This window comes from Delphinus delphis, chromosome 16 (assembly GCF_949987515.2).
Source record: "Delphinus delphis chromosome 16, mDelDel1.2, whole genome shotgun sequence".
NCBI lineage: Eukaryota > Metazoa > Chordata > Mammalia > Artiodactyla > Delphinidae > Delphinus > Delphinus delphis.
The window spans coordinates 54,812,668-54,836,931 of NC_082698.1; the positions used below are offsets into that span (position 1 = coordinate 54,812,668).

General features: G+C 48.9%; 1 long non-coding RNA gene across 1 annotated transcript in view; it reads right to left on the reverse strand.

Moving 5' to 3' along the window:
* LOC132439427 (uncharacterized) overlaps window positions 1–24,264 on the reverse strand; it is a 361,344-nt gene that overhangs the window by 99,942 nt on the left and 237,138 nt on the right. Inside the window, exon 3 of the long non-coding RNA XR_009522352.1 lies at window positions 6,434–6,568. This is a non-coding gene — a long non-coding RNA (uncharacterized lncRNA). The remainder of the gene's footprint in view (window positions 1–6,433; window positions 6,569–24,264) is intronic.

A 24,264-nucleotide genomic window follows, 5' to 3' on the forward strand; every position in this document is an offset into this window, starting at 1 on the left:
CCCTATTCTCCCCACCTCTGTAGAAAGGAAACTCCTTGTAGACTAGAAAGGACCAGCAGAGTAGGGCTTCCCTGGTGGCGCAGTGGTTGAGAGGACATGGGTTCGTGCCCCGGTCCGGGAAGATCCCACATGCCACGGAGCGGCTGGGCCTGTGAGCCATGGCCACTGAGCCTGCGTGTCCGGAGCCTGTGCTCCGCAACGGGAGAGGCCACAACAGTGAGAGGCCCGTGTACCGCAAAAAAAAAAAAGAAAGGACCAGCAGAACTCACAATCTCTGCTTTCTGCGTGTGCTTCCAGGACTGAAAGGAGGGTTTTCTATTTTCATAGGGTGTGGTATGTCTCCACTCAGCCCAGGGTCTAGTGCTTGTACAAACAGTCAGGGCCAGAAGAGCTCAGATACTGAAGTTGCTATAGGCTGGTGTCGTGTGTCACACCAGCCTATCCCTCCTTCTGCCCACTGGACCTCTATTAATGTAGCCCCTGACTCTCACAGAACTTATTTCCAGCTCCAGCCCTATGCCTGTTTCCCATGCTCTGCAGCTAGCATTCCAGCTCTGGCTTGGGTGGGCCTGGGGCCACATGGAGCTCTGTTCCCAGGCCTGCACAAATCCTCTCTGGGGGCACCTCCAGTAGGCCTGGGCTGAACCACGTTCCTGAGCCAGGAGGGGATTAGAGGCCCCCACTGAGCCGGAGCTGGGGATTTGGCAATGAAAACCCCTCCCTTTCAGCTGGGCAGAAAGGAGAGGGAGCAGCGCCAATAGCCCCAGGGCTTCCCGAAGAGACTTTGCACCAGAAGCCTCCTGTTTCCTGAGTTTCTGCTGATGGAGCTCACTTCCCTCAGCCCTTAGCTGCCCAGCTCCTGAAACAGGCTGCCCTGCAAACAGGTACCACATGGGGGCCCAGGGCCAGCCTAGGATGGCAGGCACAGGGCTCCAGCTCAGGTCACCCCTCCCACCTCACCACCTACCCAGCTTTTTGCTCAGTGGCCCCCAACAGCCCCTTCCCTTCCTGAGGCCTTGATTTGCTCAGCTGTAGAATGGAGCAGGGAAATAGGGCTGTCCAATGAAACTCCAGAATTGAATGGGTCTTAGAGAAGCAGATTCTATATGGGGAAGGGGTCTCGGGTGCCACCATCTCCCCTCTCACTTCTACTCCCCTTCAAGTTGCCCCCTCTCACAGCCTGGCCCTTGCTGCCCCAAGGTGAACTCTGGGCTTTCATAAACCCTGGCCACAGGGCCAAAGGATAGAGGAAACAACCTGAAATGCCAAGGCTGGGACAATGTGAGCGATAAAATAAATAATGAGAATGCCAAATTATAACTCATTCATCAACTAAATACCCACAAGTCCATATGGTTATAAATAAATAACTGAATCGATAAGTAAATGGGGGCAGCTCTTTCTTACGGAAGAATTCCAATTAATAAATGTAGAATGGATGAGGGAAATGTAAGTATTCACCATTACAACACCACAGTAATAATTATTATAGACAAGGTGCTAAAATTAATGGGTGAAAGTTTGAGGAGAAGTAGAATATTTGAATTATCTCAAAGTATCTCCTCCAAGATATTTATCAATACAAAGGCCAAAACACACACAGTAATCTGCAGTGGAGAAGCCCAGCCACCCCCACTTTTACCACGTGATCAAGGTTAACATCACCAGTAATGGGACATATAGACACCACCTGGCCCCTGATTCGATGCACTAAGAAAGGTGCATCACATATGTGGTATTCTTGCCAAAAAAATATAACCTCAATCTAATCATGAGGGGAAAATCAGACAAATGCGAATTGAGGGGCATCCTATAAAATAACTGCTCAGTACCCTTCTAAAAGGTCAAGGTCATGAACAGCAAGGGCACACTGAGGCACTGTCACAGACTGGAAGGAACTAAGGAGACATGACAACTACATACAACATGGGGTCTTGGACTGAATCCTGGAACCGGGAAAGGACATGAATGGAAAAACAGTGAAATCTGAAACAAATTTATAGTTTAGTATTAGTGTTTCCCAATACTAATTTATTGGTTTTAGTAACTATAAATTATGTAAGATGCTAACACTGGGAAAAGCTAGGAGGGTATACAGAAACTTTCTGTACTATATTTGCAAATTTGTATTTCAAATAAAAAGTTAAAAATAAAACATCTGCCCATATTCCATTCTCTGGGGCTCTTCACTGATGCCAATCAGCAGATCACAGTGTTTCCCCCCGTGGTTCCATCCCTTAATAAATGGTGGGTCCTCTGTGCCAGGTGCTTTACATACACAATTTCACTGAATCCTTACAATGATCCTCTGAAGAAGGTATTAGTAGCCCCATTTTACAGATAAGGAAGCTGAGGTCCAAGGCCACGAATTAGAAAGTAGAGGACTTCTGCATTCAGAGTCCATCGGAATGCAGAAACTGTAAGTGATGCCTTATTCAAAGGCAGGAGCTCATAGAGGAGGTTGTAGACATACGACAGGGTATCAGGGGCAATGCCTTTTGGTCCTTCGAAGCATGGTATTCAGATGCCACCTACTTAATCCAAACACAGGGCTGTCCTCTGACAGTCGGGTAGTGGTTAAGACCAAGTCTCTAAGCTTTAGTTAAGAACTGTTTCAGTACAAATCCCAGGTCTGCTACTTATCTATCATGTTCTTCCAAAAGTTACTTAATCCCTCTGTGCCTGAGTCTCCTGCTGTATAAAATGAGGGTAATGTTTAGTGCCTGTCTAGAGCCTGGCTCTGAGGGTCAAGCACTTAAAACAGTTATACACACTTCATAAGTGTTAACCATCACTTTTTGTTTTCACTCTCTGCATCTGTCTTCAGCCACCTGTAAAATGCCAGCTTGATGAGTGGGTTTGTCTAAGCCAAACAGTGAGTCAAAGCCCAAGCAAAAGCTAGGAGTGTGCTGTGGAGAGAGGGGCAGAGAGGGGAGTCATCTGCCTGCTATTATCAGCCTAAAATCTGAAACTGGGTATCAGCCAAGAATCATCTAGGGGCGTTATGGAATTAGAAAAACTGTCAAGGCAGGAAAGGAGCGCTGGAATAATCCAGTTCTCTACTAACTTGCAAGTGGTCCCCAGGCAGAGGCGTCTCACCACTCCAGGTGTGACCAACCTAGGGTTAATTTAAAAAGAGAAAGAAGAAAGAGAGGGAAGCGGAGAGAGAAAGAGAAAAAAGGGGGAAAGGAGGGGAGAGGAAGGGAAGAGAAGGAGGGAAAAAGGGAAAGAAAAAATTCTCACCTAAGGATCTCACCGAAGAATCCTATATAGAATCCCTGAAATTTTGAACATGAATCAATAAATCTCAGAATGCCACTCAGTATCAAAATCTAGATAATATTTGCCTCCTGCTGGTTCAGTGAAAGCACTATTTTTTTAATGCATAGAATGACGGAAACCAAGCTGAGAACATCTTTGCTGATGTAAACCTGGAAATGGAGTTGATAGGAACACTGGCAGAATATGCCCTGGGGTTCTCCAGAGTGCTGAAGTCTGTTAAATAGCAGAATTCTCATCAACTTGACCAAAACCAATCAATGACTCATACCAGGTCTATATGTGGGCACTATAGTGGTAATAGGCTGATTTAAATGATTTGGGGACTGCAGAAATCCATAGTTTTGCATAGCTAATGGGTTGGCCTTAGCTACTAAGTTGGGAGTGAATTCAAATGTACTGCAGACCTCCTGACACAATTGCAAATACCTGGATGCCAAGAGACAGTCTCCCGGGAGGATATAAGGTATTACACATATCCTGTACTCTGTTTTAGGTGGGCTTTGCAACAGACTGTGATCTCACCTACATTTGCTTCTAACCATGCTTCGCTTCAGTGGCCTCAGCTCTAACTTGGGAAGGTTGGATGAGGTCAGTGGCTTTCAACCCTGCGTGCACATTAGAACTAACTGGGAAAATTTTTTAAATACTAACACTCCTACTTTGACCAATTAAGTCAGAATATTTGGAGTGGGTCACATTCCAGTATTAAGTTGTCTACCAAAGGTGTAATTTAGAGTCCCCAAAGAAAAAGCACACAAAAATTATTTGAAGAAGTAATAGCTGAAAGTTTTCTAAATTTCATTAAAAATATAAATTGACACATCCAAAAACTTCAACAAACCCCAAGGCAGGATAAATACAAAGAAAATCACATCAAGGCATATCATAATCAAATTTAAGAAAACCAATGTTAAAGAGAAAATCTTCAGAGAAAAAATACTCATTGCTTACAGGGAAACATAACTAAAAATTATAAAGACTACTCAAGTGAAACTATGCAAGCCAGAAGACAATGGAATGATATCTCTAATGTATAAAGAGCAAGGGAACTACCCTGGTGGTTCAGTGGGTGAGAATCCGCCTGCCAATGCAGGGGACACGGGTTCAAGCCCTGGTCTGGGAAGATTCCACATGCCGCGGAGCAACTAAGCCCGTGCACCACCACTACTGAGCCTGCGCTCTAGAGCCCATGAGCCACAACTACTGAGACCGCATGCCACAACTACTGAAGCCCACGTGCCTAGAGCCCGTGCTCCGCAACAAGAGAAGCCACCGCAATGAGAAGCCTGTGCACTGCATCGAAGAGTAGCCCCCGCTCAACGCAACTAGAGAAAACCCGTGCACAGCAACGAAGACCCAATGCAGCCATAAATAAATACATAAATATTTTTTAAAATGTATAAAGAAGAAGGAAAAATGACTATCAACCCAGAATTCTATATCAAGTGACAGAATTCTTCAAAAGTCAAGGCAAAATAAAGAATTTTCAGATTAAAAAAAAACAGAATTCATTACCACTAGCAGACCTGCATTATAAGAATTATTAACTAAAGTTCTTCTGGCTAAAGGAAAATATCAGATGGAAATCAGGTCTACACAAGCAAATGAAGAGTCCTGGAAATTCTAAATATGTGGGTAGATAAAAATGTACATGTTTTCTCATTTCTCATTATTTTAAAGGTAGCTGACTACTTAATATAAAAATAACAGTATACTGTGGGGTTTATAATGTATGTATAAGTAAAATATATAACAACACTGGCACAAAGGACATGAAGGGAAGAGGAATTATACTGTCGTAAGATCTCACATCAAACGTAAATTGGTATAATATTAATGGAAAGTAGACTTGGTAAGTTAAACGTATATTACAAACACTAGAGCAATCACTGAAAACGTAAAACGAAGAGGTACAGCAACTAAACTTACAGAGAAGATAGAATGGAATTGTAAAAAGTACTGAACTCATACACAATAAGGCAGGGGAAAAGTGAAACAAGGAACAGATGGGAAAAATAGAAAATAAATATCAAGATGATATATTTGAACCCAATCTACCAATGACCATTCCAATTCAAAGGCCCAAGATTGATAGACTAGATAAAAATCAAGACCAAAATACATGCTGTCTACAAGATATACACTTCAAATACACAGACGCAGATAGATTAAAAATAAAGGATGGAATAAAATATACCATCCAAACACTAATTATAAGAAAGTTCTATTCAGCATGGGGTATATAGTCAGTAATACTGTAATAACTTTGTGTGGTGACAGGTGGTAACTATGCTTATCATGATGACCATTTTGTAACGTACATAAATACCAAATCACTGTGTTGTACACCTGGAACTAACATAGGTAAATTATACTTAAATTTGTTTAAAGTAGCAGCAAAAAAAAAGTTATATTGTCAATATAGCTTAACAAAATAATAACAAAATAATTGTTTTAGTTTTTACAAAGGAAGTTCTATTGACTACACTGATATCAAGTAAAATAGACTTCATAAGAAGGAATAAAAAGGAACATTACATAATGATAAGAGGTATGGTAAAGATAAACAGTATAAACAATTTTACACCATAAATTCAAGAGCTTCGAGAAAAATGCACAAATTCCCTGAAGGGTACAAACTATCAGAACTCACTCAAGAAGAAACAGAAGGACTGAATAATCCTATATCTACAAAGTAAACTGAATTTGTAGTTATAATTTTCCTTCAAAGAAAGTATCAGTTCCAATAGTTTCACTTGTAGACTCTATTGTTAAAAATTAGAAATTTTTAAATTGGAAAAAAAATACCAAATCTGTCAGACACTTTCAGAAAACAGAGAAAGAGAAAACCCTTTACAACTCATTTTATGAAGCCAACTTATCTTGATGCCAAAACCAGAAAAAAAAAATATTATTAAAATAGAAAACTACAGACCAATACTCTTCATGAGACAAAAATACTTTTAAAATATGAGCAAACTGCGTTCAATGATATATAAAAAGGATAATATACCATGACTCATAGGGGTTTATCCTAGGAACAAAAAGTTAGTTTAATATTCCAATATCTGTGAAATCATATGATTATCTCAAAATAAAATTTTTTTAACTCATTTGACACAATTCAACATCATTTATGGTAAAAACTCACCATATAGCAGGAATATATGCATTCACTTGCAGGACACTTTTCTTTGCATGAGGCCCAGGACCTTGCTTTCCTTCCTGAACTGGCCCTTCTCGCCAGGTTTCAATCATGCTGAGGCCCAGCAGTCCAATGTCAGCCCTGGGGGGAAAAAAAACGGCAGTTGAACACTTAACTGGGATCATTTTCCAAGTCAGAGGCTGAGTCTTAGAACAGCTCAGAAGTGGCCCAACAGGCCCTAACCTAAGGCTCCGGGGTGGGGAGAGCAGACTGGGAGTTCCAAAGCTCTTTCTATTGATATTCTAGAATTTCCACTGCACTTCAGAAACTGTTCACTGACCCACAGAGCCTCTGAGTGTAGCAGATCTCAGAAATCTGAAACAAGCCTGTCCTTCATTTACAAGCAGAGAAACTGAGGCCCTGACAGTTTTGCAAAGTCACACACAATTTGGAGGCAAGGCCAGAGCTCCAGCCAGGGACAGAAAGAAGTAGCCACCACCCAGTCACCAAATACAAACAGATCCCAGCATCACCCTGGGTCTTCCTTTTGATTATGAACATTTTCAAACGTACCGAAAGGTAGAGGTAATATAATTAACACCCACAGATATATATCTGTCATCTAGATTGAACAATTGCTAACATTTTGTACTATTCGCTTCATCCGTTTTTTTTTTGCTAAAATATTTTACATTACAAATATCGCTACCTTTCACACTTAAATTCTTCATAACCCATTTCTTTAGAAAATAAGAGCATATTCCTATGTTAATTACAACGTCATTAAGGTGCCTAGCAAAATCTTTTTAAATTCCTTAATAATGCCCAGTCTCAATTTGTAGCAGATTCTGCTGGTGTCCATCCCACCTCTCCCGGCCCTCCTCCCTGGAAGGCAGCTGCTGCTGCAGTGGGGTGCACCCTTACACACTGACACTTCCAGCTCAAGCGCCTCCATGTCCATCTGAGGGCAAGCTAGCGCTGCAAGACTTTTCACCATAACGGCGCAGGCTCAGAGTGCTAGGCAGTTAAACCCCAGGAGGGACAGGACTTGGTCATTAGATAGCCAAGCTTCCTTGCCCCTTGCAGGAACACTTCTGAGTGTGCAGTCACTAAGGGGGTTCCAATGCAACAGAATTCCCATGGCCCACAGAAGGAACCCACCCACTAGCTCAGCCTGCACTAGTTTTCCTCCCTTTCCTGTGTCACTCTGCAGCCCTTACGGTGCTTCGTGGGGTAACTTCCCAGGTAAACATCTCACACCCTGATTCTAGTCTCAGCATCCACTTTTAGGGACCCCAAACTAAGACAATGTTCAAGTTTTCCAATCGTCTTAATCATCCTGTGTTTTCAATAGGTCAAAACCAAGAGCCTAAACAATGTGGGGTTTGGATGGGGCAGGGGTGCAGTCAGGGAAGATAAGAAGCCACCCTAAGTTCTGTCACTGGGCCTGGGCTGCTTGACCAGTGGGACTGGACATGTCCTGGTTTTGCCCACTCAGCTTCTGAGCCCCCTTCCTATAGAAACCACCCCTCCCTGACTCTCTACTCCTGGCCCTGGGGTGGGCAAGTGAGCCAGGCCTGGACGGTCGGGGTCCCCCACTCCCCAGACCACAGGCGTTTGTTCAGGGAGGAGCAACGACCCTGGTGAACCAAGGAGAGTCAGTACTAGGCTCTGGTTGCCACTGGGGAAGAGAGGTTTACTGCCTATCAGGCAGGATGTGAGCCTGGAGCTGCTGGGGCCATTTCTGCCACCCTGTGGGGACAGCTAGCCTGAGGATGAAGTTGACACAGAGGAACAAAGGCTGAGAGATGGAGCTGACAATTCCATACAAAACCTGGGCCCAGTCATGCCTGACTCCTGGCATGTGAGTCAATCCCCTCCCCTTCCGCTTAAGCCAGGCTGAGCTGGATTTCTCTCCCTCCCCGACAAAAAGCGAGTGCTGACTGCTACACAGTCAAAGAGTTCTCCATTCGCTGGGAACCCCTGATACCTGAGCTCAGTGGCTGCGCCTGTGTCATGCACCAGGTGTTCACCAAGGTGGTAAAGAAGACTGTTTTGAATGGACAAGGACCCGCAAAAAAGCCAGGTCAAATTCTCTCCGTCATTGTCCCTTGCCTCCTTCCAGCCTGTTGTCTGCACTGCCTACGAGAATGACCTGTGTATGCCCACCACTGTGCTTTACAGGAAAGCAAAACCCTGATGCTGGAGGGTATTATACTTTAAATAATTAGTGAATTCCCTGAAGGCCCATAACACATACTAGTTTATACTATGCTGAAGCCCAATTTGTTTTAAATACAATAATAGCTGGTGAAAGGAGCAAGTCACTTCCCTGGGGAGTGAGCCTCGCCTACCACCTACATCCACGTCTCTTGAAGGGGAAATTATACACGCTCTGGGAACGGTCAGCTGCTTGGGGACTCACAGAAGCCCAGGAACTGTCCCTGTAGGGCTGCTGCGGGTTTCCTCTGGCAAGAACAGGCTACTGCTGGTTGAGCACCTACTTCTGTGCCAGGCATTGTACCAAGTGTTCCACATACATACCATGTATGTCTCCTCAAGACAGTCTGGAGAGAGGGACCACTGTCCTCATGGGACAATTGAGGGAACGCAGGGCCAGAGAGGTAAGTGGCTTCCCAAGGTCACGAAGCATTTGTGATGGAGCTGGTGTTCATTTCTAGGTCTAGAAAACATGCTTTTCCTGTAACTCCTCTATCTTTTCCCACTAACTTTAGTAGGGGTTCAATAAGCACGTATAGGGCTATGAACAGAATTTCAAGTGTCTGCACACTGACCCTCTGGCCAGTGAATTGGGAGATGAGAACACACAGGTGTTGTCCACATACAGAGAGCATGTTTAGAGAAACAGGGCTTCCCGAACTGGCTGGGCTTCTTTTCAGTAAGTCTGGAGCAGGTACTGAGCATCCCTACTTTTTTAACGAGAGTCCTAGGCGGTTCTTGTGATTAAGCACTGTTGACAGCTGTGCCATGGGGCGCTATGACAGACAGAAAGGACAGACAGAAAGTGGCTGTGACACTCCTCTTACTCAGATTGAAGTGGAGGGAGTAGCAGCGCCTAGTTACCGACCAAGGTGAGTGCAAGTGGGAGCGAGTGAGGGCGGGACCAGAAATCAAGGAATTTTACTCCTGCCCATGACAGCTAACAGAGTGTTTTTTTTCTCCTCCAACCCTGAGGGTTTTAGAGGGTTTTTATCTGTACTGAGACTACAGCCAGGACCATAGGTACGGGGCTGTTGAGCGGTTCACACAATTCGCGAAAATAAGACATTTGCATTTTTTATTACTATTTCACTTCTCCAAGTCACCACTGCTGCAAAGTTGATGAACAGAGCCTTCAAGACATCAGCTCAAAGCTCAGAGAAGAGAAAGCCCAGGAATGCCTTAAATGTCTGCTGCCAACTTCCACACCCTAGTCCCCTGGTCGGGCCAGGGAGCCATGCGGTGGCGTGTGACTCTTCCAGAACAAGTGAGGGCCCTGGGAGAACCCTGGGCTGGGCAGGTCGGGGCAGCCTTACCTGGAGTTATTCACCGGAAAGGAGGGAAGGTCTGTGGACTGGGAATTATGGCACCATGGAAGGGCATAAGCCTCCATTTCTACAACTGAAAATGGGGATAACTGTATTTTTTCATATGCTATCTGTCGTTAGTATTCTCACCTCATCTAAACGCAGATTCTACCTTCAAAGATCCATTCATTTTTCACCTGACTCTGAGCACATAGTTATATAGTGTCAGGACTGGAAGAGCCTTCTAGAGATCCCCCATCTAGTCAAACCCATTTATGCCACAGATGGAGGAAAAAAACAGAGAGGTTCGAACACTTAAGAAGGTCGCACAGAAGTCGGTCTAGAGCCAAGACGAGCCCCAGCCCGCCCAGCTCCCGGTTCCTCACCACCCCACCAGCAGGCTTGGCAGTTTATCTAACTGCAGACATGGTGAGTCTAACAAAAATTTTGGTGTATCTAAAAAAAAAAAAAAAGATTGATTTTGATGTTTTGAGGCTTCGTGAAACCAGCAATTTTAATCAATTTTTCAAAATTGCTAATTCCATCCATCCAAGGAACTCACACACAAACAGAAGGGCTGATTGAAATTTAAATGGCGGCTGGCTTGCTAGCTACAGGCACCAGGCTGGGTATCTTCATATGCAAGTCTGCAACTGTGTCCCGGCCTGGCAGCAAGAGGAAGCAATCTCCCTGAGACACTCGAAGGCATTAAGAATTCAGGCAGCCAAAACGAGAAGCAACAACATGAAATGATAAAACAAAGACAGATCATTATTAGCGCCAACATAATGTGTTCCCGTGTCCTCCGATCTCATTTAGAGCCCTGCTCGTCGTCTATTGAAACTATAATTAGGCGGATAGGAACCAGAGGATTAAAGTAACTTTCTCCCCCGAATTGCGAGGATTTCAAACGAGCAAAGAGGGGGAGGAGATAAACCTGAGAACGATTTTAATATTCTGGGCTACTGCTCCCACAACAGCACCGGCTGACAAACAATGGCCGGTTCCTTCCTGAGGTGGCCTGGGGAGGGATGTTACATCGCTGTCCAACCCACCTCAGGGATGGCAAGCCCACCTCCCTCCCCAGCCAAACCTTCGCCTTTGTCCTTGACACTTCGCGCTTAGTGACCCCTTCTAGGGCCTGACTCAGAAACCCTTTGCCAGTCCGTCCTCCTCTCACTTCTCACAGCCTCTGCTGGTGTGACCGCGTCCTAACACACCTGCCGCCGCTACTGCATCAAACTCCTGTCTGGCCTGGAAGCTCCAGAGGGCGGGGACCTCTGATCTCTTCCTTCAGTCTCTGGTGCCTTTAGTTAGATGCTACTTCCCCGCCTTAGTCGGGCTCCTCATGGCCACCAAGGTCACCTTTCTCATCCCTTCTATCTATAAACCAATTACAGGACCCACTCCCCTACCCACGAAACAGCACCAACCCCAGCAAACATTGAAGCCCCTTCCCATCTGTCCCCACACTGCCTCTCTGGCCCCTCCTATCCCTGGCTCTGGTGGCACGGGACCACCTGCCCACCAGAATATGCTGCACACTTTGCCCCTCAGGCCGGCGCACACACACAGCTCCAGCCCACCGCTCCTTTATGTGGCAAAATTCTATATGCCCTTCACTATTCCCTTCTCTTCACCAGAGCCCCTCGGGAGTCTATCATTCCCTCCTCAGAGCACCCACGGGACTGTCCTCACCCTCCTCCCAGCTGTGGCCCTCAGTGTCGGTGACCCCGTGGCGACCCTCCAGTGGACTCCAGCTCTGCAAGGGGAAGGACCAGACCATGCTCAGGCTCACATTGGTGGAATCCAGTGCTTGGCCAGAATCATGGGATCAAAGTTCACTTTAACACTGATCAACCTGGACACGCTATTTGGGACCCCAGAAGCCCTCAGCCTGGAAAACTCTTACTGCCCCTCCCTGTAACCTCTTTTCCCTGCAGGTCTCATCAACTGGAGAGTGTTTCCTGTGTGAGTGTGAATGCGTGTGCAAGAGAGTATGTGGGAGTATGTGTGCACGTGTGTGTGCCTGGGGTGGGTGCACAACACGCACACGAAGAGTCCGGACGAGCTGGGTGAAGAGGAACTCTCACTTCCGGGCTGAGGCATCTGTACAAGGGAAGAAGAGCAACCGTCTTCACCTGGGATCAGAGGAGCAGGTCAGCATCCAAATTTCCCACAGTCACTTGCACAAAATGTCATATTGCCTCATCCAGGCCTTCACATTCCAAGTTCGCAGATGCCTCGACAGCTGACTCGAAAGTGGTAAAACAGGAGCATCTGACAGTCCTTCACCAAGTGTCCACTGAGCAACTAGGAAGCGCAGCATCTGACAGTCCTTCACCAAGTGTCCACTGAGCAACTAGGAAGCGCCCGTCATGGTGCTAAGCGCCCAGCCTTCCCTTCCCAGCCTCAGTTCCCCCACCTGTGAAATAAGGGGAATTCTAAATAGCTAAGGGCCTGTGCAGCCAGGAGAATCTGACCTCTACTTACTGCCCCTTGAGGGTGTGACTGCCACATTCCATCACCTGGGTCAGCAAGGGAAAAGCTCTGTGGCCCATCAGGGACAACTGGGCCTTTCTAAATGGCCACCACATGCCTGCACTTAGAGGGGCCGAATTAAGGGGATGGAAGGGCTTCCTCCTCACTTGAGCGACGTGGAAACTGAAATCCAGGGAGGTAAAGGCAAGGACCAGTTCATCCCTGGAGAGGTCCAACCAGGCCCTCAGGCCCCTCCCACCTGCCCTTTTTCTTTTGTGTCCCTGCGTACAACTACCCATTGTCTCTGAGAGCTGCGGGAAGGGCGGAAAGCAGCTGAGAACTCTTGGCTCACTTTCCTCATCCACTCCTTTAAAGGATAAGATTTCTTTGCTCAGAGAAGCAGCACGTGCAAATGTGAGTTCTCCGTCTATGCCTGATGTGTACGCGGGTGAGCGTGTCCACGAGCGGGAACGTGTGTGTGGGAAGGCAATTTGATGTGGGCTGTGTGCATGAAATCAAGTCCTATGGGTACACATGTGTGCGTGTGAGTACACCAGCAGGTGTATGTGGGCGTGTCATTGTGTGAGCAGCATCGTGACTGTGTATTTCAGATGTACAAGTACGAATATGTGTCCCCACGTAGGTGTATGCGTGTGTGTGCTGTGTTACACGTATATGTTGTATTTGGGATTGAGGAGAATAAAAGGCCATAAAACGCACATGCTTCCAGAGATGAAAACCACATAGCCTGATCCCAATGACAAGTGTCGATGGCTTTTCCCAAGACCTCTGTCAAATAAAATCATCCTCATTTAGGCTAACTTACGATTCCCACATGACCCCAAAGATCAGACAAGTAGCATCAGCTAATGTCACATGCACTTCCCAGATGGGTTCATTGGATTCAGGGTACCAAGGAAATCATAATGCGGGTTCCTTAGAGTTTTATTAGAGGTAGATTTCCTTACAGTCAGGCTGATCCAGAGGCAGCTTCTTCATCTGCAAACTGGATAGATGGTGCCTGCCTGGTGGGGGTGTTGTGAGGGTGAAGTGGGGTGGCAGATGTGTGAGGCCCAAGGCCAGCTCCTGGCACATAGTAGGTGCTCAGCCCACGTCACCTGTACTTCACTGTGACAGCTGAGGGGCCTGCGCGTTGGCTGCCAGGCATCGTTAATGCCCGCTCCTCTTGTGCGGGACCAAACAGGCTTTGGCAGGGTCACCCCCGCCCAGCAGCCCCTCATTGTACATGCCCCATTAGTTGCACAGTGCCCCAAAGTACAACGGGAACGCTTCCTACACTGTTTCCTCTGCTAAATACCTCTGTGACAGCTTCTTGGCAGGAGCAGAGTGCCAAGGTTAACATATGTTAAGAATATGTGCTGCAGGCATCCCACCTCAACGTGGAAGCAAGAGGGAACCGCACCTCATCAGGGCCTTCCCTGAGCCCACAGCCTGGAAATCTGGTTTCCCCAGTGCCCCATGCAGCCTCACCCAGGAGCCCCCAGGGGAATCTCAGCCCAGGACAAATCTTCTTGGTTATCTCATCTGCCCTTCTCAGAGTTCAGAACACCCTCCCCTGCATCCCTGCCTAGTGACCAACCAGCCTCAGCTTACACAACCACCAACAGGACACTCACCACCCCCAGGGGAAGCCAAGTACCCTTCCAATACTTCCTCTGGGTCAGGCCCTGAATAGGACACTGGGATGAGATTGTGAAAAAGTTACAGCCATGCCCCCAAAAGGCTTACAGTCAAATGGAAATTTCTAACCAATATCATTGTGAAGGTAGGGATTGCTTGTATATTCTCCCTTCAGGGGTCCTGCCCCACCTTTCCAGCATGTCCTCCAGTCCCAGAAAAGGCAGTGACCAGACATATGGCAGGCCACAGTCTGAAGCTTCATGGCCCCAAGAAGGGCCTCTCCCTGCTACACCACAATTTTACCTTCTTTACATCTAATACCCAGGAGCTCGGGGAAGCTGGGTATCACACCTACACAGCCACAGTAGCATTTGGCCCCAGAAGCCCCCGTCTTCTGGGGAACATGCTGGTCTTCCTAGAAGGGCAGAACTGGGGAGTTCCAGGTCCCTGGAGCAGACATAATTTGGTCATTTTGTGGGTGATTAACTCAAGGCTTTGAGAGGACATGTGATTATTCCAAAGTCATACAGCTATGGGGATCCCACCTCTGGTTTTACATCTAGGTCAGCATGCTACAAGCTTCCAGACTTTGGTCGGTGAGGTCAGTGGATGGTGGCCTTTCCAGGAGGCTAAGTTCAAGTGTGGTTTTTACTGGGCATGGTGCTGCAGAGAACATCCTCTTAAGTTGTTCCTTTTATGAGTTCCATGTCTCAGTTACCATCCCATGAAATTCATCATTTAGACTAAAAACCCTCACTGACTGAATCTATACTAGGTGACATCTGTGCTCAGAGCTTCCAGGAAGAGGGACGTGAAGATGGTTGGGAGGAGGAACAACAAAGGAGATGTAGTATTAATGTTAAACAATGCTAGCTGCTGCATCAGAAAAATCCCCAAATCTCAGAGACTTAACAGGATAAAGTCTGTTTCTTGATCATATTACATGTCTACTGCAGGGCAGTAGGAAGCTCTGATCCATGCAGTCATGCAGGGAACCAGGCTGACAGAGGATCTGTCATCATGTAGCTGTGCCACCTGGATCACACAGCATCTGTGGTTGCTGCAGAAGGGGAAGAAAGGGATGGAGGACTCCTGCCAGCTCTTAACTGCCTCCGCCAGGAAGTGACACATGTCACCTCTGCTCACAGTCTAGAACTAGTCACATGGCCCCACTTTCCAGCCAGGGAGGCTGGAAATGTAAGGGATGACATGGGATCTTTGGTGAGCACTCACTGTCTCTGACACAGACATTTTGGCCTCACTCCTCCAGGGGCTTACAAATTGGCCAGGGAGAAAAGAAACGTCTTCTGGGGAAGAGAAACTGGTCCATGGGTTTGTGTGACACTGAAGGCCAGAGAAAGGAGAAGTCCATGAAGAGGATAAAGATAACCAAGGAAGGCTTCCTGCAGGAGGGTGACCTAGAAAGAGGTATTTATTCAACACCAAGGTGGGAACAGATAGAATCTCTCACTAGTCTCAGAAGAAGGAAGGTGGAGGCCCTGGAGAGAGGGAGTTTGGTCAGACCTTTGGGGCCAAAGAGAGGCCCTTGAGGAACAGCCTGGGGAACTGGATTGGGAGGGGGTGGGCAATTAGTATGAAATAGGCATTTAGGGAAGGAGAGGCTTCCTAGGGAAGGATTAGAAGCAAGGGACATTTAAAGGGCTCTTCTGGGAATCCTGGAGAGAGGAAATGAAGACAGAGAGGGTGGCATTGAGCAGGGATCAGACAGGAGAGACACCTTACATGGAGCCAGCTAGTCTCCAGGACAGTCACCCAGCTGGCGATGGAAATGCCTCTGAGCCTATAAAATCCTGACCTCCATCCCACACACGGAGCTTCTGGGAAAGCTGCAGCATTAACCCCACGAGAACGTCTGTTCAACAACTGTGCTGAAAATGAGATGATCTGATTTCGGGAGGTAAAGCGCATCTTGAAGTTAAACTCTTGGCTCTACTTTTAAACCCTCTCAAGTGGGTTAGAATAGCTGGCTCGTCCTTAATGGATGGAGCTGGGCACTCCCTTCCCCTACCAGCCACTCGAGAGGGTGTGAAGACACACAAGGTCTCCCTTTTGATAGCACATTTCTCCCCTGCATGGGGGTCACATTGCACTAGGGCTTGGAGGCAGGGAGGGGAAATGCTTGAGGACCTGGATTCTGGAAGGCAAGAGGGAGCAGGCCCATCTCCTCTGCACAGGAGTCTCTCATACCTCAAGTGAAGCTTCTGTTCTGGAGCCAATGACCCTCCTCTACCAGCACCTGGACTATGTCCTGAGGTCACAGGTGGGAAAGGAGGGTGAGAGGACATGAAGTCATGACCAGCAACGACCTGAGAGGTTGCTTGGAGGGTACATGGTCAGACTTCAGTGGTCTGATTAGCTGATCAATATCATATGCTTGGCTCTGCAGGGTAAAATTCCAACTGACAAGTGGTTCACGGGATTTACAGGTAGGCCCAATTTTCTAACAGTCAAACTTACCAATGAAATGTGCCAGCTCAAGGAAAAGACTGTGCTCCCTATCACTGGAAAGCCCAGACAACCACCAGTTTCTCAGCTGGTGTAAGAAGGGGTCAGACAGGAGCCAAGCTAATGCCCTGGCAGTTCTGACGCACGCAGGGGCTTATTCACAATCCCGGTTACCTGACAAGTCTGCACATTGTCGTAGGGTGGCTAGTTTGACTCAGTTTGCCCAGAACGTTCCCAACTTTAGTACTGAAAACCCTGAGTCCCAGGCAAACTGAGACAACTGGTCACCCTACTTTGTAGGTCCCGTAGGTGAAAGCCTTGAAACTCACATTTAATCCTTTTGGACCAGGTAATTCAATGGTTCAAGGTTGTGACATGCCATGCTTCACCATCATTTGTTATGCCTGCTAAGGTTGAAAAAAGGATCAAGGTTTGGAAAGTTTTTTTTTTGCGGTACGCGGGCCTCTCACTGTTGTGGCCTCTCCCGTTGCGGAGCACAGGCTCTGGACTCGCAGATTCGGTGGCCATGGCTCACGGGCCCAGCCGCTCCGGGGCATGTGGGATCCTCCCGGACCGGGGCACGAACCCGTGTCCCCTGCATCGGCAGGCAGATTCCCAACCACTGCGCCTCCAGGGAAGCCCTGGAAAGATTTTTTTTTAATGAGTGGATTCAAGGTTGTTCATAGACGAACACCATTCTAACCTACATGCATCCTAACATGCTTTCTTGTATGGGATGAAAAGAAGCAAAACTCTGGGTAGTTAGCATGCCAGAGCACTGCTTTATCAGCAGCTGAAGTGAGCAACCAATCCTGATATGAGCCGGTTGGGAAATCACTACAGAGCGTTACTACCTTGAAAATAAGAAAGCAAGCACCACCCGTGAAGCGTTCTTGGCAAAAGAAATGAACCTGAATCTGGAGAAGCCTTTAGATCCAGCCTCTAGTGTAACAGATACCAAGGAGAGAGGAACCAGTTCTGCCACCACAAGAAAGAAGGCAACCAAATCCTGAATGTGGGACATTCTATTCTTCATCAAGCCAAAAGCAGGAGAGATAAGGGGGTGGGAGAAGGGGGCAGAGAAGCTGCTCTGTTTAGAGCCATGAAAACCAAATACAAAGAGAGGCTTGAGTCTGGACAGGAGTCAAACAAAGTGACTGAAAACAAGGACATATTTTCTGGACTTAGCAGAAATATTTGAATACGGAGACTTAGCAGAAATATCTGAATACGGATGGGACATTAGAGTAGTAAACTCAATGCCTTCTGAGCTGTAAGTTTTCCAGGCTGGCTGGTGGGAACAGAAACTATAGTCATCCCTGTGTAAGCTCCATGCTCTATTCCCGACAACCCTCTGGCTGTTCCCCCTCACCTCCCCAGGTAATTGCCTCACATGCAGATGCTGATGAGAACTCTGCCAGTACTGGAGGGGGACCTGGTGCAGCTCTGTCAACTGCAGTCTCCCTGCACCCTCGGCTCCATCCCCGCCGATCAGGGAGTTCACCAGGCTCCTTGGGCCCCCCTCCCTGTGCTGCAGCCTGGGATTCACTCCAGGCAGGTAACCGGGGACAATCATAGGGCTCACCTCACTTGTCTCCCATCTCTCGTAGATCACAGCACTTTGCTTCCTGATGCCCACCATCTTGAAAACCATGGTTCTTATGTTCTATTTTTTCTTCAGACAGGAGGCTAGATCCAGTGCCTGTTATTCCACGTGGGCCAGAAATGAAGTCCTCCCAACAGCTTCGACAGGTGGACAGAGCAGGAAGGACCATGTCCATTTCACAGACAAGGACCCCGGGGCTCTGAGAAGCGGACCAGCCTGCCGGCTCTAACTTGCTATGGCCTCTAGCCCTGGGCTCTAATTTCAGGGCACTTTCTGCTGCAGCAGGCTCCTCAGGTAGGCTATCCTGGCAGGCCTTCAGCACCCACGTTTGGGCCTGGCCTGCTGTGGGGAGGCACTTTCTAGCTCTTTCCACTGGGGTCTGAAGAGCTGGCGCTAGCCTGTGCTAGTTGTGAGTTTCCGTAAGCATTTTTTCCCCTGTTATCAACACTATATAAAATAAACATTTGTCTGACTTGAGGTTTTTGGCTTTCATGAACTGTTTCCCATCTGTTTCTTTTTTTCCTTCCCTCTGCCCCACTCCCTAACTCTCATTCTCACCTCCTGGCCCCCCAGGGCCAGCAACACCATTCCCACTCACCCCTAACACAACACACACACACACACACACACACACACACACACACACACACTCGCGCTCGCACTCTCTCTCACTGGTCTATGTTCCTTGTTTGGGGAAGCACTGGTAGTCTCTTTCCTTTCTTCACATTGCTTTGCTTTCCTTTGCCCTTTCTCCCATATCCCCGCTCTTTGCTGAGCATCTTTCTATATTCTGGTGTGAAGCATCACCGTTGTACTTCCAGCTCTGCTCCTTGCTGTGTGACCTTGAGCGAATCACAAAACCCTCTAAGCTTTTATTCTCTCTGAGCCGTAAATCCCCACCAGGTACTGAAGGTGTGCGTCCCAGAGCACCTTCTGCTGACTGCCAGAGGTGGCATGGCATGAGGCACGCTGGGGCTGGAGGTCCGAGGACCTGGGCTTGAGCCCCGGTTCTGCTGCTCCTGACCGTGTGGCCCTGCAGAGATGCCCAGGCTCCCCAAGTCTCCGGTTCTAACCTGTAAAGTGGAGACAAGGATCCTGCACAGCTGGCATTGTGGGCGGGCTGTGAGGGCTCTCTGCTTCCCTGGGGCGACTCTCACATTTGACACAAACGGTTCATGGGCTTCTGGCGGCACGTGGACACATGTGGCAATGAGATGACCCCAATCAAGCATGCTCAGAGAATGGAGGGGACTCTCTGGTGACACAGATCCTGGCCTAAAGCCTTGCCGTTACCCAGCACACATCACCTACTGGCCCAATTTCCCTGACACGAAGAACGTAGTTCATAGCTAAGAAAGAATACAGATATATAATTATTTTATCTTTTTGATCATTTTTACTTGAGAAAATTAGAAAGATACAGTAGAGTTTATTAAGGAAAATGTTTTAAATAGCTCATAGTCCCTTCACCCAGAGATAACCAATACACTGATTTATTTTTTCTTTCAATTTTTATATATATAAACACATAAGTACACATATCTTGAAATTATAGACAGGACGGAAAACATGTACATGCATGCCGTGGTAAGAATTTCATAAGCCACATAGGCATGTATGCAAAAAATATCATTTTCATGGTATTTTTCTACATGTGCAGTTCATTTCTTCCCTGAGTCCCATTTTCCCTGACAGCAGAAGTGCTAACCCAGTCAGTCCTGGGTGAATTCAGTCACTTCAGGTTTTCTCCTCAGTAAATGCAGATTTCAATGCAGTCAGCTCAGAACTTTTCTCCCTCCGTCTCACCATTCCTAAAAGGCTGGTCTAAGGTTCCCATGAGGCTAGGATGGGGGCTTTGGACAGGGGTCCAGAGGAGGCACCTGGTCAGCTGTCCTGCACTGGTGCTCGGCTGTGGACATCCATGAGGCCATCCACACGTCCCCTGTGACCCGGGCCACTTGGTCCCTCAGCTCAGTCACAAGTCCCCTTCATGGCTGCTGCCTCCTTCTCCTCGTGTCACCTCTCAACGAATATACACTACACACCTTGCTCGAAGGAACAGGAAAATTCAGCGGCCCTTGGGTGTCCCACTGGGCTGTGGGAGAGGCCATGGAGCCGAGGTGCACAGAAAGAAGACAATGCACTGCTTCCTGCTTTACAAGACCAATTCGTCACGCACCCTTAAGGACATACCCATCCATCTATCCAGCTCTCTCCATCCCTGTTTACTAATTACAACAGCAAACACTTATCTAGTGCTCACTAGGGCAGGTGCTGTACTACGTACTTTATGTGTAATAACTCATTTCATCCCCACAACCACCCTGTCAAACAGATATTGTTATTATCCCTCTTCTTTACAGAAAAGGAAACTTAGCCCTCGAGAATTTAGGCATCTCACCCCAAATCACACAGCTGGAAAGAGGCAGAACTAGGATTCCCCCCAAAATAGCAGGACCCAGAGCTCACACTCGTGACCAACATGTCACTGTGTCCATGACCCTCCTGCAGAGACACACGTGCACACACACACACACACACTTCAGGTTCTACTTTCTCATTAACAGTAGAGCAAGTGTCCTCAAATTAGGCCGATGCGAAGGGTCAGAGTCCCAGAGACTCCCTCATCCTCCCTTTGTTTGGTCGACCAGCATGGAGCACCCATCAGGGGCCGCAGTACAGAGTGGAACCAGGCGTGGTCCCTGCCTTCCCAGGCAACTCCAAGCCCCCAGTGAGGGAGCCAGACGTGGAGACAAATGAGATTTCCCCCGGTAAGACAGGGAGGGTGATCACCGTGCCTCTCTCAAAGGGCTGGCGTGCAGACGAGATTAGATAATTTGCGTAACTGTGCACTGCACTGCCTGCACGTGCCACTGGATAAATGTCAGCTATTAACAGTATTTTAAAATGTCACCACCCCATGATCCAGGGCAAAAGAGAAGGGCATGCTTCCCTAAATGGGCCCAGTTGAGGGATAACCTAGGAGGGCCTCGTGGGAACCAGCACTCCCGCCCGGGAGCCGCCCAGGGCTCGCCCTGGCCTCCACGATGTGATGTGATGTGAGCGAGGCAGGTCAGACAGCGCTCCAGCCACGGATCTGCCGCTGTCTCTCAAGGGTTCCTCCTCAAGGCCTTGCACAGTACCAGGCAGGAAGGTGACCTTGGCTCCTGGGCACCCCCTCCAGTGTCTGCATAGCATGAACTGAGAGAACACACAGGAATGCTCCCTAAAAGTTCAAAGCTCTGTGCAGGTTCCCTGCCTGGGGGCAGTGAGCTGGGCATTGGTGGAGAGGAGTTCCGGCCTGTCCCACAGGACAAGGAGCAGCCAGTCCTGTGTGTGGATCTGGAAGCACCAACCATGCACCCCGTTTTACAGCTGGGGCGAGGTAGACAGAGGCCGGTTGCTGGGTCTCTTCCAGTCCCCATGAAGTCAGTCTTCCGGCTGCTGCTGAGAAGTGCTCAACACAGAACGCCTGGAGGCCCTCCAGAGGCTGAGGCGGGGCCTGCTTGGCACCAGCTCCTGGGAAAGAAAGCTGCAGAGAGCAGCCGATTCCCAGAAACTGGAGACCGGGGTCCTCGGCGAGGGCCAGACTGCTTTCCCGAGCTGCAGGCCTGGGAGACAGGGCGCTGTGAGTGGCACATCCAGGCCTGAGAGTGGCTGCCCCAGAGCCCCCAAGAGCACAGCGCTCCTGCCACCTGGCACAAGCCTGGCTCCCTGCCTGTCACCAAGCCCTAGCAACTTGCAGGCCACGCAGGGCTTTGGCCCTGGGGCATTGGCCGAGGCTGACCTCCACGCAGGGGCTCCACAGCAGGAAAGAAAATCTGCCCCTGCCCATCTGCAGAGCTGGTCCCACACTACGTCTTTGTCCTCAAGGAGAGCTGGTCACGGATTCCTGTCCCCAACTGACACCTAAGGAAGTAGAGGCTCAGAGGGTGGAGGTGAATTGCCCAAGTTCACAGTAACAGGACAGGCCTCGAAGCTCAGCCTCCTGCCTCACCCCTCACCGCCCTCTTCTCTCGCGGTCCATCCACACTAGTTCTCTGGACCAGGTGTTAAGGCCACATGGAAAGCTTTATGCTATTAGCCAGAAGTGGCACAGAATGGAATGAGCACCTGAAAGGGACTCAGAGAACCTGGCTTCTGATCCTGGTTCTACCACCCAGCTGCTCTGTGGCCCCGGGAAAGCTTATTTACCTCTCTGATCTATCTCATCATCTATTACAGGAGAACGATACCTGGGACCAGCCACACAGCCGAGGTTGTGGTGGAGAGTGAAGGAGCCCAGGCATAGAACAGTCCTGGCCAAAATCACTCTTTCCTGCTCCGTGATCCTAAAGAGAGGCAGGACCGCCCAGCCAGAGCCAGCTGGGGCCTAAGCCATAAAAACACAGGCAAGCTCTCCACTTCCTTAGCAGGAGATGATGAGCCCAGCCACTCACCTTTCTGGACATCAGTTTTGTAAATGGATACAATAACACTCAGAAGGTCACTGTTATGATTAAAGAGCACGTATAAAACAGCCTCAAGGAGAGGAGCTGTTAGCATAAATATTATTCCATTTGAGATAGCTCAGGAGCCCCATTTGACTTCTTGAGGCTGTGAATATACCAAACATCCTGTGACACTGAGTTTAATATTTAAAAGGTTGTCCTAGGCCAAGGCCACCCCATTCCCACCCTGTGAGGCAGGTACATGAACCCGATCATCTTCAGTTTCCAAAATTGAAGACTGAGGCCCAAACTCTGGGGGATGACTAAGCAAGCCCGCAGACTAGGATTCCCTTGTCTCAGGTGAGAGGAGTGCACCGACTTCACACAGACAGGGAGACCTGGGGTACACTGGCCCCACGCACACAGAGAAGGGGACCCAGGGTCACACTGGCCCCATGCACACAGGGGAGGGGACCCAGGGGTGCACTGTTCCTGTGCAGACAGGGAGGGGGACCCGGGGGCGCACTAGGCTTCAGGTAGACTGGTTGCAGGGGAGAGGAGCTTTTCAGAGCAGCTTCACAATGAGCTAAGTTGGAGACAGAGAACCACCAAATCCCCCACGTGGCACAGGCAGGCCCAGCCAAAGCCCCTCCCCCCACCCCCTGCAGCTCAAGCCCATCTGGCAATCCCCTAAATGGGGCAGGAATGTTTACAGGCCAAAGGCCCTGGCCCAGAAGCCTGAAACTCCCCTGCCTCCTCAAGGCATCCGGCGGCCAGGTGGGGTGGATCCAGGGACACGGGATGCGGTGAGAAGACCCAGCTGGGCCCAGGCCCTCCCTAGGTAGAAATCAGGCCCGCGATTGCCCCTAGTTGCTTCTTATGTTGTGACACTCCGAGAGGTCATGGGGGAGGGGAGCAGCAGAGAGCTGGGTAGGGATGCGGAGAACCTAGGGTGGCAGGCAGAGCTAAGCAGCTCATTGGCCTGCGGGTGTGTCAATCATCCCTGCTCTGCAAGGAGGTGAAGAGGAACCACGGGAAGGAGGGCAGGCACCTGGGAAGCTTTTCAGGCAAAAGGCTTCTGGGAGCTGTTGGGAGGAGCACAAGAGCAGCTGGACCCAGGTCCTAGGGCCGCCCGGGAAGAAACACAGGTGCAGAAGCCTTCACTCAAGTATGGGGGCAGCTTTGCCAGCCCTACTGTGCCGTGCTCCAGGACCAGCACCCTCACCCAGTGCTCGAACCAGCCACCTAGGGGTCCACCTTCGTCACCTTCCTCTCCCTCGCCTACCTGCCACAGCCAAGCCTTGCCGAGTCTTCCTACTACCTGCTCTTTGGATCCGTCTACTTTTCCTGGCCCCATTGCCACCTTCCCTGCCCAACCCCCATCATCTCCAACCTGGACACTGCCCTGACTTCTCAGAGTTTCCTCCACCTCCTACAATCCATCCATCCCTCCCCCCTTCCACCCTGCGGGGGCTCCCCACTGCATTTATTTAGCTCACCCCTGGCTCCTCCAAGACTTAGCACATTGCCCAGCCTAGTAGGTACTCAATAAACTTTTGTTGACTGAATGGAAGGAAGGAGGAAAGGGAGGGAGGGAAGGGCAGCAAGGCCTCTTGCCCAAGAGAAGTCAGACACCGAAGGGGCAGAGTAGAGGAAAGCTGGGAGGCTGGCATGAGCACCAGGTCA